Below are 15,934 nucleotides of genomic sequence, written 5' to 3'. Positions count from 1 at the left end.
GGACGCAGGTAGATTAGTGTGGATGATAATGACGAGGGAGCGCAATAGTTTAAAGGGACGACTGGGAAGCGCAAGTTTCAGAAGGGAGTAGTTAGCTGAGATGATGCCGTGTGTGTGAGGATTGAACAGGTGAGAATTGGACAGGTGTGATTGCACAGGTGTGCAACTGAACAGGTGTGTGGAGCAGTGTATGAGGGAGTAGTGGTGATTGTGTGTTGTGTTGACCAACTGGTCCAGGAAGAGGAGGAGGGTGCAGGTGGCACCAGGTAGGATTGCACAGGTGTGCAACAACAGGTGTATGTGGTTGTATGGAATAAATGGTATGGAGTAGTGGAATGGATGGTAGTGGAGTGAGAATGGTGGAAATTGTGGAGTGGAGTGGATGGTGCAAAGGTGTGAATGGGGGAAGAGTGGACCCCCATCACGGATACCCGGGGCGGGTAGTGTAAGTGTTAGGTAGAGGGTACAGGTAAATTGTAGTTGGATATTGGCATCTGTGGTGCGGGTGACAGAATGGTATGTGGATGGGTGCGTTGGTGTTGTGGAAATGGCTGGGCGTGTAGCCTGTTAGTGTGTGTAGTTGGTTGGGCGCTCCACCACTGTGAGGATGTCGGCCAGGTGAGGCCGCAGGTGGGCTCTGGGAGCCGGTAGTAGTTGTTGTGGATGGGGCCCGAGGATCCGGAGGACGGACCCGGGTAGCCCAGTGCCAGAGGGCACCGAGTGGGGTGACAGAGCCAGGAGGGGCCTGCCCCAGTTAGATAGGTTAGGGTGAGGAGCTAGGTAAGCTCGGGTGGCAACTGCAGTGGTGGAGGTGTGCAGGTGGGTAGACCCACTGGGAGAGGTACACGTCGCAGCCCAGAAATTGTGCTAGAGCACCGGGAGATGAATCGGGGGAGTGAGACCCCAAATTGAGAAGCACCACAGTTTGGCCAATGGGAATTGGTTTTTAGAACCCATAGTGTAAGAGGGCCAATGGTTTGGCCGGAGAAAGAACCCGGGTAGTGTAAAGTGTGTTAAAATCATTTAGAGGATAGTTAGGATGAAGGATCTCCTCGCACCATCTGCATCCACTCACCTGAGGTGACAGGTACTCCACACCATGCCATGTTTAATTATTTTTACTGTGCAAATGTTTGGAATGTGAGACGCATCATGACGTGGGTGTGACATTGTGCGTAATTCCATCTCTTCCTCCTTATGAGGATTGATGATGAATTGATGATGGCAAATTTTTGAAGTAGAGGGATTGTGGTGACGAATTTGGTATAGGGGAAATATGGGGAAGACGTGACAGTAGTGACGAATTGGTAATGTGTAGATTTTGTACATATGGCGTAAGGGCAAGGGTAGGCTAGGTGACAGGGGGGTGACGTACGGTAGGGACGAGCTTTCTCACTTCGCCCTCCGTACGCATTTTGCCTTGCATTGCCTTTTTGACGTGTACCCTTGAGACCTTACCCCTCGCTCATCTGTCTTGTCCCCCCTTTTTGTCTCCCACATGAGGACCTGAGCGCCGTTGGGCGCCGAGGGGAGCGTGCGTGGGTCGGCCATTGTGCGCCCGAAATTCCCAGAACCAGCTGTCTGCATCGATGCACCACGTTATGGACCACATGTCAGTGGCCGAGCACCACTTATGGACCCCATGGGTTGGGGCAAGGCCCCTCTGCTGGAACCGGCCATGAGGGCCCGAAATCTTGCTGGCGGACCTTGGCCACAGGGCACCGATGCCCCACAGGTGAACCACACTAGTCGGCCCTGTGGGCCATAAATAAAATCAAATAAAAAAAGGACACATTGGGCACACTTTATTGAAAATAGGCCGCCAGTAAGCAAAGCAAAAGAATGACAACATCTGGAAGAACAAATAATAACCAGCAGAGGGAGCCGAAGAGCAAGAGATCACCTGCAGGGTTTGGGTTTGTTGGATTTATTTTATTGATGAACAGTGGTGACTGCACTGATTGGTGCTTGAGGGTGTGTTGGTGCGTTATAGGTGCTTTCATGGTGCATTGATGCAGAGCAGACTGTCCCCCCAGAAAGAACAATTACAGGTCCTGGGTTAGTTTTGTAAATAAAAATAGCGTCAATTGTAAATAATGCTTCCCACCGTCAGTGTGTAGTTTGAAGACCATTCCGCAATTCGGTTAACTGTGGGCGTAAGTCTGTTAGGCAGGGTGCAATGGAGCAGCGGGACACATTTATTTATGTTTTAAAACTGTCGCACTCAGGGTCAGGCTAAAAGTAGAGGGAACTACACCTACATGCCACACTAATGTAAAAGTAATAGGCCCGGGACGTGCCTAAGGGGAGGAGGGTGCAGTGTTGTGGATATGAGAATGTTTTTTTATTTTGTTGTTGTGGTAAAATGTTGTTGTAAAAGGTTGTTGTAAAATATCACCCCTCCTCCCTCCGTTTGTGGTTGTATAAAGGTCAAAGGGCGTTTCCGTAGTTAGTCCATAAAACATACATGCAGGACACGATATATCCTTTCTTTTGACAGTTATATCTTATTCTGTGTATTAGTGTAAGGCTGTGTCTTCCATTAATTGAAATACTCCATTGCACCAGTGAAAGAGATAGATTCCCTTCATTCCCATTCCCAAAACCTCCATTCCCCCTCTCGTCACTGCTGAGCCCTCGATTACCAATTACCTCCGATCCAATTGCCGCCATTAACCACGAGGCATTGAGTCGGAGAAGAAAGGCGTGTCGCACCTCGTCAGAGGGGAGGAGGGGCGCGCCCGCCCGTCGTCATCCAGGGCGGAGCCCGAGGGTCGCGCGACCAACCAGGGCCGAGGTGAGCACCCCCGATGGGCGTGTCCAAAGCGCCGGGGGCGTGATCGCTGGGGGCGCTATAAAAAGCGCAACCGGAAGTGAGTAGAGAGAGATGCACTCTGGGTTGGACTGAGTCGGTCGCAAAAGAGAGAGAAGGGTTGTTGAGGGAGAAGAGTTGGTTGAGGAGTTGGTTGCAAGGTTGTTGGTTGCGGTGAGGAGTCGGTGGTGAGGAGTGAAAGAAGCAAGGAAGAGTTGAGGGTTTGGACCAGACAAGTCCTGAGAACGTAGCGGACAGAGGCCGCAGCCGCAAGACCACCCAACCGCCAAAGGGGGCCTGAACGGCGGTTTGGAGCAGGGCCAAAGAGGAACGGCGGCTGCTGAACGCGCCGGTTGTGCTGCGGGACCCCCCCTTGGACCTCTCCCTCTCCCTCCAGCCATCCACCTTCTGCCATTCCTGGCATCCCCCGCGTGAGTCAGCGTTCTGTTTGTTCTGTCCTGGGATAAGTTAAGCCTGTAGGTAAGCTAAATTTGCACTGTGTCACCTGCGTCTTATGACTATGTGTTGTAAATAAAACTTGATTGCCCCTTTTTGCTTGTGTGTGTAAATAATAAAACCCATTACTCGTCTGTACGTCTTCTCGTTTTATTCCTTTTCCTCTTTGCATTCGTCGTTTTTGTCTTTTCCCCTCATTGAGCAGCTGCGGTGCGATCCGGCCAAAGTCTGGGTGAATCGGGTGAGTTTTTGTTAGGTCGCGGTTTTAAACCACCGCTCGGTCTATAACATCATAACCGCGATCTGTAACAATATCCTTTGAAGTCATAAAATAAAAAGAAATGCTTTTGATAAAATTATTGACACCCTATCCTTAATATTTGGTAGCACAGCCTTTGGACAAAATAACTGCAGTCAAGCGCTTCCTATAGCCATTAATGAGTTTCTACACCTCGCTACTGGCAGTTTGACCCACTCTTCTTGTGCAAACTGCTCCGGTTTTGCCAGATTTGAAAGGTGCCTTCTCCCAACTGCTGTTTTCAGATCTCCCCACAGGTGTTCAATGGGATTTAGATCTGGACTCATTGCTGGCCACTTCAGGACTGTCCAGCATTTTGTCTTGAACCATTCCAGGGTGCTTTTTGAAGTGTGTTTGGGGTCATTGTCCGGCTGGAAGACCAATGACCTTCGACGGAGACCCAGATTTCTGACACTGGGTTGAACATTGCGCTCCAAAATGCCTTGGTAATCTCTTGATTTCATGATGCCATGCACACATTCAAGTCACCCAGTGCCAGAGGCAGCACAGCAACCCCAAAACATCACTGAACCTCCTCCATGTTTGACTGTAGGGAAGGTGTTCCTTTATTTGAATGCTTCATTTTGTTTTCTGTAAACATAGAGATGACGTGCTTTACCAAAAAGCTCTTATTTGGTCTCATCTGTCCATAGGACATTCACCCAGAAGGATTTTGGCTTGTTCAGGTGTGTTTTGCCAAACTCCAGTCATGCTTTCTTCTGTCTCTCTCTCAGCAGTGAAGTCCTCAAGGGTCTCCGACCATAGAACCCCATTTCATTAAGTTGGCGACGGATGGTGCGAGTTGAAATTGTCATACTGTGTTGTGATTTAATTGACTCACTGTGTTGAAATTTATATCCTCTGTGTCTGAAGGTCAGCTTGAATCTGTTTGGCAGTTGATTGAGATGCTTTCTCCATAATTCGATCAATCGTTCGCTGTAATCTTCGATCAAGTTTTCTCTTGTGGCCACGTCCAGAGAGGTTGGCTGCAGTGCCATGGGCCTCAAACTTCCTGATAACATTGCGTACGGTGGACACAGGAACATCAAGGTCTCTGGAGATGGACTTGTAGCCTTGAGATTGTCCATGCTTGGCTACAATATTGTGTCTGACCTCCTCAGACAATTCTCTGGTTTTCTTTCTTTTCTCCATTCAAACTGGTTGAATGCATGATTCTTACATTGCAGGCACCTGCAACTCACCAAAGGTGAGTTCAATTCCAAAGTAAAGGAGAATCACCTGCTCGAAATCCAAATATTTCTAACAACTTCTAAAACGTGCCAATAATATTGTCCAGGCCATTTTAGGATTTTTGTGTGGAATAAGCTAAGATTTAGGAATATCTTCAGCTTTTTTTTGTTTTGTTCCATTGCAAACCAAAGACGTACATTTGTAGAAACCATTTTTTTTTGAATTTCAACAATTTTCTGAAAGAAATGGTGCATTGTTTGAAAGAAGTGCACGGGTGCCAATATTTTTGGCCACAACAGTACATATGTGATTCTGCGAGTTGCTATGTTGTTGCATATGTGGTTGTCCTGGCCTTTTATGAAGTGTCTACATGCTCAGGTGGGTGTGCGTGTCTGTCCTGGTATAAATTATATCCTGTGGCATTAAAGTGTGCATGTTTCTGGAATGATGTGTGTGTGATGTGTGTGTGATCATACCTTCAGAAAGGAGGTTGGAACGATGTGATGAATTCCATTGTACAAATACCTGAAATCCCATATAATCTTCTGAGGAACAGCTGGAACAGTTTCCTGTGTGATGGACACAAGAGAACAAGAATTGAGAATTAATGAAAGATATTTTACTGAAATGGTGATAAATGTTGTTGAGGGTGAGGGGGCACTCAGAGGAGCATTTTATCAATAACCGTTTGGTATGAGATTCCTGGTGTTCTGGGTAGGATCGGACGAGTGGTATTCAAGTGGAATCATCCACACATGAGGACTGGCAGGATGTATCAACTACACCAGGAAAGGTGAACTCATAATCCCTTCTGTGATGCATTTGTCAGGTTGAGAATGCAGGTGTGACGCAAAAGGGTGCAAGTGCTGATCACAGTCTGATTCAGGGAGGAGTAGGGTGTTGGATCGAAAGAATATCACCAAGATGTCCATTGATGAACTTTAACTTTCTGGCAGATCAGTTCGCTAAATTTATCCTTTCCTGGAACACTTTATTTTAAATTTACTTCACAAATGAACAACTCATCCTCTGAAATAAATAATCCTGTTCTTAGCCTAAAAACGTCCTCATAACACCCATACGCGGAATGTCAGACATTGAGCTGCTCAAAGGTTCTACTGCAGGAGATTAATTGTTTGTTGCACCACCATGAGATCGGGCGCCAAGTTTGGGTGTGTTACGTCATAACGCAGTGACATCCACAGGTCGCAAATGCGCACAATGAAAACTTTCAGCAAGTATGCAACGACCACCGCACAGGATCTAAGTGGCCATTGGTGGTGCAACAAGGAAGTAACGGATCAAATGCACCCCACCGGTTCCTTTAAACTGGAGAGCCTGAAAAGTGTTTCGTTTCCTCAACAGTCATAGATTTGTGCGGGTGGAAGCATGGTTACATATGTGGTTGCCCTCGTCTGTTGAAAAGTGTGGACCCCTTTGTTGGTCGTGCATGTCTGCCCTGGTATCATGGACAGACATGCATGACCAACTGGTCGTGGTATCATTTATGTCCTCCAGGATTATCGTGTGTGTGTTTGTGGAGTGATGTGCGTGTGCGATCATACCTTCAGAAAGGAGGTTGAAACGATGTTCTGAATTCCTTTGTACAAATAGCTGAAAACTCCTTCATTCTTCTGAGGAACAGATGGAACAGCTTCCTGTGTGATGGATGCAAGAGAAGAAGAAGTGACGATTCGTGAAAGATATTTCACTGAAATGGTGATAAATTTGAGGGTAAGGGTCACTCAGAGGAACATTTTATCGATAATCGTTTGGTATGAGATTCCTGGTGTTGTTGGTAGGATTGGACGAGTGGTTGGATTCTTTTGGAATCGTCCACACGTGAGCACTGGCAGGATGTATCAACAACACCAGGAAAGGTAAACTCATAATCCCTTCTGTGATGTATTTGTCAGGTTGAGAATGCAGGTCCGACCCAAAAGAGTACAAGTGCTGATCACAGTCCGGTTCAGGGAGGAGTAGGGTCTCGGATCGAAAGATTATCACCAAGATCTCCAGTGATGAACTTCAACTTTCTGGCAGAACAGTTCGTGAAATTTATCCTTTCGTGGAATACTTCATGATACATTTACTTCACAAATGAACAACTCATCCTTTGAAATAAATAATTCTGTTATTATTATTATTATTACTATTATTTTTTATTTTTTTTATTTTTTTATTTTTTTTGTATACAAGATCGAGGCTCGTGAAAGAGCGAACATTAATCACACAGAAAGACAAACAGACACACAAAACAAGTAACATCGGGAGCGGTAGACAAGATGGGGAGAGAGGGGGAAGGACACAAACACAACATTTGAGAGCAGGGACTGAGAGACATGGAGACCGAGAGAACTGTGGGAGGGAGAGGGCTTTGGGGGGAAGGCATGGGAAGGGGGGGGGGGGGTGGGAGAGGTATAAAACATATGGACCCTGCCAAGACTTCCAGGAAAGAAGTTGGAATTTCAAACAAGGTGGATCTGGGGTGAATTAGTGGGGGTAGAAAAGATCAAGGTTTTGGATGGGGGAAGATAGGAGATGGTGGTGAACAGCTGTTTTGAAGACCTGGAGGGAGGAGTGTGATTGAAGTGAGTGTGGGAGTTTGTTCCAGAGGCGGGAGAAAAGAGGAATGAAAGAGTGAAGGTGAGCAGAGAGCCGAGATTTCGGCAGTTTAACCATCAGAGGGTGGCTGGCAGATCTTGTGCGACCTGTAGGAATATTTGGGGGACAGAGCACAGAGAGAGCTGGGGGAGCAAGGCCGGAGAGGAGTCGGTAGAAGACAGAAAGACCACCTACCTGCCTGCGGTGAGTGAGTGAAAGGCCCTCAGAGATAGCTTCATCGCGGGAGATTCCAATGATTCTGAAAGCTTTGGATTCAACAGCGTGAAGCCGAGCCAGGTGTGAGGCAGGAGCACCGGCCCATAGGGGAGAACAGTATTCCATTGAGCTGCGGATGAAAGCCTTGTGTGTGGTGAGGAGCTCAGGTGTGCCTAGGAAGGACTTCGCACGACGGAGGATGCCCAGTCGGCGACTGGCTTTGGAGGCCAGCTTGGAAATGTGGTTTTCCCAAGAAAGATCATGGCAGATGGTGAGACCCAAAAGCTTGAGCGACAGAACTTCTTGGAGAGGATTGTTGAGAAAGTAGATGGGAGGGTTGTCCAGTCGATCTTTTCGGAGAGACATAGTAAGAGTGTGAGATTTGTCAGGATTGAAAGACATGTTCCACATGTTTGACCAGTCTGTGATTTTGTCCAGGTCTTCAGAGAGTGAGGAGGCTGCAGACTGCCGATCTGAGGGAAGAGGAATGGAGCGGCAGAGAGTGGAGTCATCAGCAAAGAGATACAGAGGATTTTCCAGAGAGTCGGAGAGATCATTGACAAAGACCAGAAAAAGCACAGGGCCCAGCACACTGCCTTGGGGAACTCCAGCCTGAACGGGAAGGGGAGATGAGAGAAATCCATTCAGGGCCACACGTTGACTACGACCAGAGAGGAAGTCCGCAAGCCATGCATGGAGATTTCCATGGATACCATAGGAGGAGAGTTTGGTGAGCAGAGCTGGGTGCCAGACCGTATCGAAGGCACGTGATATGTCAAGGGAGACAGCTCTGATTTCCTGTTTGGCATTGAGGACCTCCATCCATTGTTGAGACAGCAGAAGCAGCATGTCCAGAGTAGAGTGACCTGGTCTGAAACCAAATTGATGATCAGAGATCAAGCCATTGGAGAAGAGGAAAGATTTCATATCCGAAGCAATGATGGATTCCATGACTTTGCTGATAATTGGGAGCAGGCTGATTGGTCTGTAGTTGCAAGGATCTGTTTTTGCACCTTTTTTGTGTAAAGCGGTAATGTTTGCTGATTTCCAGGATGCTGGCAGATGACCTTGAGCAAAAGATAGGGTGAAAAGAACAGAGAGAGGGTGAGATAGAGTGGCAGAGCAGGATTTTAGGACCCGTGGGCTGATGCCATCTGGTCCAGTTGCAGAATCAGAGTCGAGGTTTGACAAAAACTCCTCCACCTTGTCAGGAGAGAAGGTCACAGAGTCCAGGAGCAGTTTGGTTCGACTGGGAAAGGTGGGAACAGAGAGAGTTGGGTTTGGGACTAAGGATTTTGAGGCAAACACAGAGTTGAGGCATTCGGCTTTGTCACGTGCGATGTCAACTGTGTGGCCATTTGAGGTAAGGGAGGGGATGGAGGGGGAACAAACACCAGAAACGGATTTGACCAGACGCCACCAGGATTTGGAGGAAGGAGACAGGTTTGAGAGTTCATTCTTGAGTGAGGAGAGATAGTGCTTCCTGGCACTCCTGAGGGTAGACACACACTTGTTCCGAGCTTGGTGGAAGGAACTGAGATTTCCTTCAGTTGGATTAGCCTTCCAAGAGGCAAAGGCAAGTTGTTTCAGGGCAACTGCCTCACCACAAGATTCAGTGTACCATGGACGGGAGGAAGGGTAAGACAACTGAAGGCGAGATGGGATAAATCTGTGCATGAGAGAGATCAGTTTGCCCTGGAAGAATTCCCAGGAAGAATTGATGTCAGAGGCAGTGGAGATGGGAGACCAATCCAGACGATTGATGGCTGCTTGAAGACCGTCCCAGTTGGCCTGAGTGAAATGCCAGACTCGTCGACGCTGAGGAGGCTCTCTGAGAATGGCCAGAGAGATGTCCACTTTGACAAGCACATGATCAGAAGAACCGATTGGAGCAGAAGAAGAGCAGCAGACATTAGCAGGGAAGTTAGTCATAACCAAGTCTAGAAGAGAAGATACTCCATTGGCTGAGATCCGGGTCGGGAAATTGACAGATTGTGTCAATCCCAGTGAGTCACAGAAGTCCTTTGCTGAGGGGCCTAGACTGGTGAGAGAGGAACCCACACCCAACCAGGTGGCATGATGACAATTGAAGTCACCACATATGAGGAAGAGAGAGTTGGGATGAGTGGATAGAAGTTGGTCCATGTTGTCAGACAGTGAAATGTAGATGGAGTCATCACTGTTTGGGGGACGGTACAGAACACATATGAACAAAAGGTGGGAGCGGAGAGGAAGCCGTAGCCAGAGGTACTCCTGGGGGTGAGGAGGAGAGAGGGCAGTGCAAGGAGAGTGAGGAAGAGAGTTTTTGATAAAGATAGCCACCCCACCACCAGGCCGAGGCTCAGGTCTATCATACCGGAGGAGGGAGTAACCAGGAAGAGATATTAAGGAATCAGAGACATCTTGAAGGAGGAAAGTCTCTGTTAAGCAGATCAAGTCTGGATTGTCAGAAGCAACCTGTATGGAGAGATCAGTCAGGTTTGAGCGAAGGCCCCGGATGTTTGAGGCCCATACCGTTAATGAAGAGAGAGGGGGAGCATCGGGTACAGGACAGGGGAGGGGAGGAGTAGGGTAAGATGAAGGATGAGAGGGGGAGGTAGGGAGAGCAGTTGTTAGTGTGTCAGCGATTGCAGAAGAGTTCCAAGAAAGGGAAGGATGAGGAGGATGAAAGGTTTGAAGGTGAAGGGATGAGGCACAGTGAGGTGTTGTTTGAGGGGGGGCAGAGGAAAGAAGAAGGTTGGGGGGGTGGAGGTATGAGATAGAAGGGAGACGAAGTGGGGAGGAGGCAGCTTTGAGGAGGAGGGAGAATTGGAGAGGAATGGTATGGGGGGAGATTTGAATGGGAGGGGTTGGGGGGGAGTTTTGAAGGGGAGGAGTGAGGGGGGAGTTTAGGAGGGGAAGGGCAAGGGGGGAGTTCAGGAGTGGAAGGGCAAGGGGGGAGTTCAGGAGTGGAGGGGTAGGGGGGGAGTTTAAGAGTGGCGGGGCAAGGGGGGAGTTTAGGAGTGTAGGTGCAAGCAAGGGGAGGGATTTGGATGGGAGGGGCAAGAGGGGAGTTTAGAAAGTGGATGATTAATGAAAGACGAACATTGAAAACAAATTGGGTTTGTTGTGATTTTCAAGTTAGCAATCCGGTTCAGAATGATGGAGGAGGGATGGAATTAATGTGAATTTAGACCATGTAGTGAGGGAGACGTATAAGATATTGAATTTCTTTTTTTTGAGGTGGAATGAGTTGGAGAGGAAATTGAGAAAAGCCTTTTAAATAGGAAGAAAAACAGCGTGTTGTAAAATACCACTGAGTAAAACACTGAAGGGGAAAGGTTATACATATTTAAATAATATTTAAACAGAACCGTGAACAACCTTATGTGCACAAAAATACCAACGGGGGGAGAGCCGAGAGGGACCACCACGAGTCACGTGAAGGGCAAACGGTGGATGGCAAGGAGTTAATGGGGGCGGGGCGAACAGCACACCTGGACAGAAAATACAGGATGAGTCAACAGTACACGTGGAGAAAGGAAAATAAATGTTTTTTTTTGTTTGTTTGTTTGTTTGGTTGGTTTTTGGGGGGGGAGGTGGGGATTTAGAACGTTAGACAGAGTATTATGTTCGGGGTAGAAGGGAAAAAAACTCAGAGCCAAGCAAAACACGATTAAGATAACAAACACCGACAGGGGTACAACTACAAGGCCACACACGAGGAGCAGAACACGATTAAATAATTACAAGTTACAGGAAATTCAAACCAAAAGTAACTATAATCAAAACAATAACGCATGGACGATAAAATAACGAGTTGAAATTTGACAATCTATCTGGGGAAAATGACAATCTATCTGTTCTTTGCCGAAAAACATCCTCACAACATCCAAACGCGGGATGTCAGACTGTGTACAAATGTCAAGGGGACCTTGAGTCAGACCTTGAGCTGCTCGAAGGTTCTACTGCAGGAGTTGAATTGTCTGTTGAAACACCGTGACATAGCACACCAAGTTTGAGTGTGTTACGTCATATCACCGTGACATCCACAGGTCACAAAAGCGCACAATGAAAACTTCCAGAAAGCGTGCAACGACCACTGTACAGGCCAAATGTGGCCGTTGTTGGTGCAGTCAAGAAGAAACAGATCAAACGGACCCCTCCGATTCCTTTAAACTGGAGACCCTGGAAAGTGTTTGTTTCCTCAACAGTCATATATTTGTTCTGGTGGGAGTGTGGTTGCATATGAGGTTTTCTGGATTGCTATGTTGATGCGTATGTGGTTGTCCTAGCCTGGTATGAAGTGTGTACATGTTCAGGTGGCTGTGGGTGTCTGCCCTGGTATCATTTTTATCCTCTGGGATTAAAGTGTGTGTGTTTCTGGAGTGATGTGTGTGCGATCATACCTTCAGAAAGGAGGTCGGAACGATGTTATAAATGCCATTGTACAAATAGCTGAAAACTCCTTTATTCTTCTGAGGAACAGATGGAACAGTTTCCTGTGTGATGGACACAAGAGAACAAGAATTGATTCATGAAAGATATTTCACTGAAATGGTGATAAATGTTTAGGGTAAGGAGGCACTCAGAGGAGCATTTTGTCAATAATCGTTTGGTTTGAGATTCCCGGTGTTCTGGGTAGGATTGGACGAGTGGTATTCTTTTGGAATAACCCACACGCGAGCACTGCAGGATGTATCAACAACACCAGGAAAGGTAAACTCATCATCCCTTCTGTGATGCATTTGTCAGGTTGAGAATGCAGGTCCGACCCAAAAGAGTACAAGTGCTGATCACAATTCGGTTCAGGGAGGAGTAGGGTCTTGGATCAAAAGAATTTCACCAAGATCTCCATTGATGAACTCTTACTTTCTGGCACAACAGTTCGCGAAATTTATCCTTTTGTGGGACACTTTATTATAAATTTACTTCACAAATTAACAACTCATCCTCTGAAATAAACTAGATGGTATTCATAGAATACTTACCCTGCGCAGTCAACTTGTTGCGAGCCAACTCTTCTGTTTTTGAACATTTTTTTTTGTTAGATCCAATAGGGCTGCCAGACCATGTGAGCGATTAAATCATAAGTTTATATTCTCCAATATAATTGTTGCATAGATCACGCTCAATACATTTCAAACTGATCAGACTAAGCGTTGTCCCTGTCGAATTATGATGTCATAATTATGGTACCAATGACGTCATCGTTAACACCTATTTCCCATATGGAGTTCTTTACAATGAGCCATGTTTCCATTTTTTCCATGCAGTGGTTTTGGAGATATAGAGGTGCAACATTTTTCGGTTTTTCCAAGATGGCGCCTGTACCACATGACCTATGATGTCATGATTATCATTATAATATTCTACAGGAGGAGGTGCTGCTGCGGTGAAAATTTGGTGCCCATCAGACCAACAGTTGCTGAGAAAAAAAATTCACAATGATTGGATAAGTGTTGTACTTGTCGAATTATGACATCATATCGAAGGCACTGATGACATCATCATTAACACATCTTATTCCCCAAGGGCAGTGCTTGACAATGAGCCATGTTTCAATTTTTCCCATGGAGCGGTTTCGGAGATAGAGGTGTAACTTTTTTCGATTTTTCCCAAGATGGCGTCTGTACCACGTGACCTATGACGTTACAATTATCATTTAAAAAATTCTACAGGAGCCGCCGCACATATTCTGAAAATTTCGTGTCCATCGGACTAACAGTTGCAGAGGAATTTTTGTTTTATTCATCTTGATCAGATCAAGCGTTGTACTTGTCGAATTACGACGTCATAATTAAGGCACCGATGACATCACCATCAACATATCTTATTCCCCATGGTGAGTACTTGACAATGAGCCATGTTTAAATTTTTTCCATTGAGCGGTTTGGGAGATTTCGAAGTGTAACCTTTTTCGAAGATGGCGTCCGTACCACGTGACCTATGACGTCATAATCATGAATAAAAAAATTATACAGGCGGGGGAGCTTCTGTGATAAAATTTCGTGTCAATCGGAACAGTTGCCGAGAAAATGAATTTTTTTTAATGCAGACACGTACGGCACACACATACGGCACACGGCACACACACGTATGGAAAACGGCACACACACACGTACAGCACACGGCACACGACACACGTACGCGTATGAATGCTTAACCCCGCATTTTGCTTCACGAGCGCAGGGTAATAATCCTGTTCTTAGCCTAAAAACGTCCTCACAACTACCAAACGCGGGATGTCAGATCTTGAGCTGATCGAAGGTTCTACCGCAGGAGATGAATTGACTGTTGAACCACCATGACATAGGGTGCCAAGTTTGAGTGTATTACGTCATATCACAATGACATCCACAGGTCACAAAAGCACACAATGAAAACTTCCAGAAAGCGTGCAACGACCACTGTACAGGCCAAATGTGGCCGTTGTTGGTGCAGTCAAGAAGTGACAGATCAAACGGACCCCTCCGATTCCTTTAAACTGGAGACCCTGGAAAGTGTTTGTTTCCTCAACAGTCATAGATTTGTTCTGGTGGGAGTGTGGTTGCATATGAGGTTTTGTGGATTGCTATGTTGATGCGTATGTGGTTGTCCTAGCCTGGTATGAAGTGTGTACACGTTCAGGTGGCTGTGGGTGTCTGCCCTGGTATCATTTTTATCCTCTGGGATTAAAGTGTGTGTGTTTCTGGAGTGATGTGTGTGTGATCATACCTTCAGAAAGGAGGTCGGAACGATGTTATAAATGCCATTGTACAAATAGCTGAAAACTCCTTTATTCTTCTGAGGAACAGATGGAACAGTTTCCTGTGTGATGGACACAAGAGAACAAGAATTGATTCATGAAAGATATTTCACTGAAATGGTGATAAATGTTTAGGGTAAGGAGGCACTCAGAGGAGCATTTTGTCAATAATCGTTTGGTTTGAGATTCCCGGTGTTCTGGGTAGGATTGGACGAGTGGTATTCTTTTGGAATAATCCACATGTGAGGACTGGCAGGATGTAAATTTACTTCATCAATGAACAACTCATCCTGTGAGATATATAAATATGTTCTTAGCCTAAATAACGTCCTCACAACACCCAAACTTGGGATGGAGATTGAGTCCTCACAACACGCAAAGCGCAGGAGATGAATTGACTGTTGAACCACCATGAGATTTATAGAATGCCAAGTTTGAGTGCGTTACATCATAACGCCGTGACGTCCACAGGTCACAAATGCGCACACTGAAAACTTTTAGGAAGCGTGCAATGAACCCAAGTGGCCATTGGTGGTGCAGTCAAGAAGTAATGGTTCAAACGGACCCCTCCGATTCCTTTGAATTGGAGAGCCTGAAAGCGTTTCATTTCCTCAACAGTCATAGATTTATGCAGGTGGAAGTGTGGTCACATATGTGGTTGCTCTTGTCTGTTGAAAGTGTGGACACACTTTGTTGCTCGTGCATGTCTGCCTTGGTATCATTTACGTCCTCCAGGATTATCATGTGTGTGTTTCTGGAGTGATGTGTGTGCGATCATACCTTCAGAAAAGAGGGTAGAAGGATGTTACGGATGGTTTTACACAAAGACCAGGGAATGTCTTGGGGCTCCACAGACACAACCTTCTGTGTGATGGACACAGGAAAACAAAAATTGAGAATTAACGAAAGATATTTTACCAAAGTGGCCACAAATGATCAGCGTTTCCTCAACAGTCATAGATTTGTTCTGGTGGGAGTGTGGTTACATATGAGGTTTTGTGGATTGCTATGTTGTTGTGTAGGTGGTTGATCTGGCTTGTTATGAAGTATGTATATGTTCAGGTGGGTGTGCATGTCTGTCCTGGTATCATTTATATCCTCTGCGATCAAAGTGTGTGTGTTTGTGGAGTGATGTGTGTGCGATCATACCTTCAGACAGCAGGTCGGAACGATATTTCAGTTATTAAGAAAATAATAATTGATTATTAATGAAAGATATTTCACTGAATATGGTGGTGGAGAACTGAGCAACTCCTCATCCATAAAATATCCCATATTGTCTGCGTCTCAAATAGCCTCTCCTGATCAAACTCCTACCGCATGGCTTCTCGTGCCGACCCCTGTTTTAACTAAATGTGGAGGTGTGAAAGGCGGGTGTTTGGCATCTTAAAACCAAGCTTGCTCCGGGTAGGTGGAACTCGTTAGCCTTGGCCGGCAATCTGCCTAGAAGAAGGACAACTCTGATCCCAAACCCGGGTGGGTTGAGCTCGTTAGCCTTGGTTGGCAGTCTTCCAAAAATGGGGGTAGAGGCACTGTTGTCTCAAAGAAGACTAGTTTACCCGTCCCAGCCCTTTTTGTTCTGTGCATAGACAACAACAACAACATGCATTTTAAGGCAATTTTCCCTGCT

General features: G+C 46.3%; 1 long non-coding RNA gene across 1 annotated transcript; it reads right to left on the bottom strand.

Moving 5' to 3' along the window:
* Nucleotides 1–5,927: 5,927 nt before the first annotated feature.
* On the bottom strand, nucleotides 5,928–14,368 carry LOC144889149 (uncharacterized). Its single transcript, XR_013621619.1, has 3 exons — nucleotides 14,274–14,368; nucleotides 11,966–12,058; nucleotides 5,928–6,415 (listed from the first exon to the last, which is right to left on the bottom strand). It is a non-coding gene; the product is annotated as an uncharacterized LOC144889149 (long non-coding RNA).
* Nucleotides 14,369–15,934: the final 1,566 nt, after the last annotated feature.

Source organism: Myxine glutinosa, unplaced genomic scaffold (genome assembly GCF_964187855.1).
Source record: "Myxine glutinosa unplaced genomic scaffold, kmMyxGlut1.1 SCAFFOLD_1147, whole genome shotgun sequence".
In the NCBI taxonomy this organism is placed as follows: domain Eukaryota; kingdom Metazoa; phylum Chordata; class Myxini; order Myxiniformes; family Myxinidae; genus Myxine; species Myxine glutinosa.
The sequence above is the reverse complement of the archived record's forward strand: the minus strand, read 5'-3'. Positions and strand labels throughout refer to the sequence as shown.